Consider the following 2,717-nt stretch of genomic DNA (forward strand, 5'->3'; position numbering starts at 1 on the left):
TTGAGAAATGACAAAGAAGAGAGAAAATGGGAGAAAAATAGAAGAAACAAACTTCTTATTTTGAAGCTGTTGTTGTGAAGAAGAAGATGAAAGAGGAAACCAAGAAGAGACGAAAGAAGAGAGAAGCCATTTTTGTGAGTGAAACCAAAATATGCATATGAAAGTGAAACCCTGCCTGTCAAATATAGAGAAAATAGGTAGCAGATCTAAACCGTCCAGTTAAGATCCGTGACCCTCCAAAGCTTAGTTGACCGAAAGTTTCAAAAATGCTCTGTATGCATGTAAAATGTCGCCGATATATCAGGGTTTCGCTGGTTTTACCTGCCAACAAAACCCCCTAATCGACCGACATTTCGCACCTTGGCTAGAAGCACATCCACTTGGGATGATTAGATCAATTTGAGGCAATGTATATGTCAGCTGTCATGCCTTACCCATCATTCCTAACAAAGCCAATCTTGCTTCATATTTGTTATTAGCATGGCCTGTAGTCTTGAGTGAGCATGCTGTTCTAAGGTATTTCATAAAGGTGTTATGAGTCCCAATCTGTTAACCAACTGGGGGTGGGGATTGATCTCGGCCATCCATGAGGCATGGGTCCCACGTTATCAGGCGTGGGAACATTCTTTAGTACTGATATGGCGATATAGGATTTTTTTGACCACAGTGTTTTTCATTGTTTTAGTACCAAGTCTAGAGGTTCAAGGGGCAGTTTTCTTATGCAGTCTTATCTCAATAATTTTTGCTTTGAAGACTATTTTGACATTTTAATGTTAGAATACAATTGTGGTTCCCCAATCATTGTGTCAAGGTCTACACCCTGGTACCACTGATGAGGTAGGGCATAAATGGTTCTATAGAAGGAGAGAGTTGTATGATTGGGCCATATTGGGCTTCTTAGACAATACTTAATTTGGTGGTGGGGTCAGTCCAAGCCCATGGAGAAAGTAAGTCAATATCATTGTTCCAAGTGAAAGAGAGGAAAGGAACACTGTGCTTACTTGGGCCTGCATGGACTTCATTGACTTGACTTAAAAATACAGTCAAGGGAGACAAAGCCTTTATGATCTTATATGAATGTACTACTGTTCCTTCAAACATGGTTGTGCAAAACTTTCTCCAAAAAAAACCATATAACACAAGGGTGTGAATTCCTAGTGAACTTTTGTTTGTTACCTTAGTTGGTATCTCTCATGCAACCCTCAGATCTTAACAGTTGGTATTTTACAAGCTCAATGTCTGTAATCTCCCTCACTCTTACAATCAATTATTAAAATTTTAAACACCATGTATAGATACCTCATGACAGCTCGTACTTTGCACATGTTTACCACGAGATACTAATATAGTATTACTCATTAGTAATTACACTTACAACAGCCTTTCTTTTTTCTTCTTTTTTTCGTCTCTCAGTCCTTAAATGTGATTTCATCAATTGAGTGGGTGATATAGGATTCTCTTCTCCAACCCTAGCTTATGTCATGCTACAATTTGGTATATGAACTTTAAGGATATGTTGACCATTTTCTTTTTTCTTTTCTTCTTTTTTTTTATGTCAACTTTATCAAGATTTCATTACTTCCTAAGCTCAAGGTTAGAAAATGTTTCCTATTTGCAAAAAAAAAACATGAGAAACTTACCCAAAAAAAAAATGAGAAAGAGAGAGAGATAAATCTAATGCATGGTAAAAGACATGGTCAATTTTAAGAAACAAGGAACATATCAAAAAACAATAAATCAAACACATAGCTTCAAAATTAAGAATGGATGAACCCAAAGTGGGCCAAACGGCCTGGGCTGAGCTGACCGACCCAATTTGCCAATTTAGATTGTCTCGACATGTATTATTGGAATACACTGTTGAGTCTAGCAAGTGTTTGCTACAAGAATGTGAAACTAAATGTGAAACTAAATTTTCTCAAAATTTTCACATAGGAAAACACTTTGGACCCGATATCTATTTCAAGAGTTCGTACCAAACACAACCTGATTTTATAACTTCATAGTGTTTCTTGAGTTTCCTACTTGGGCCACCTACGGCTACAAAGATGATCTCAAGGCCCAATCTTTATGAGACAGGAATTCAAGATTGACAGTGTGAATCTTCAGGTTTCACATCCACCTTTCTCCGCTGATGGCTTAATGGGAAATCTCTTGGGACTCTAGGGCCAGCCAGTTAGGAGATCCCACATTGAATTACTCCATGTGGCATCAAAGTTTCCTTAAAAGCAAAAGCTTCAAAAGGGTATATAACACTTTGCCCCCACCACCTCCCCCTAGCCCTAGTCCTTGTGATTGAATTAATGGCAACAAAACCAAAAAAATACGTAGTACCATGCATGTGATCTAAGGTTGATTAAGTAGGACCCATTAAAAAATGACGAAACCCTAAATAGTTTCCTTTCCTATGAAAAAGTACAGCCTAACTTCAGACCATTTCCTGGGCCCGGTTGAGTCCAAAATTGAAGAAATTCTCTCTATCTTTTCTTCACAAGTAAAGTTCGGATCACCTCCCTATCAAGGAAAACAATGTGCTCGCTTGACCCCTTTTTATCACTTAATAGTAGCAAAGACCACCTATGAATAGTAAAATATAATCATAAATAAAAACCTAATGAAACTGCATAACCATATCACTTATTATGTGGTTGAAAAACATCAGGAGAACACATTATTCTCTTATGACCGATGAGGATAATAGTGAAGTCAACCTTCTG

This window comes from Hakea prostrata, chromosome 1 (assembly GCF_041222555.1).
Source record: "Hakea prostrata isolate BN-2017 chromosome 1, UWA_Hpros_2, whole genome shotgun sequence".
NCBI lineage: Eukaryota > Viridiplantae > Streptophyta > Magnoliopsida > Proteales > Proteaceae > Hakea > Hakea prostrata.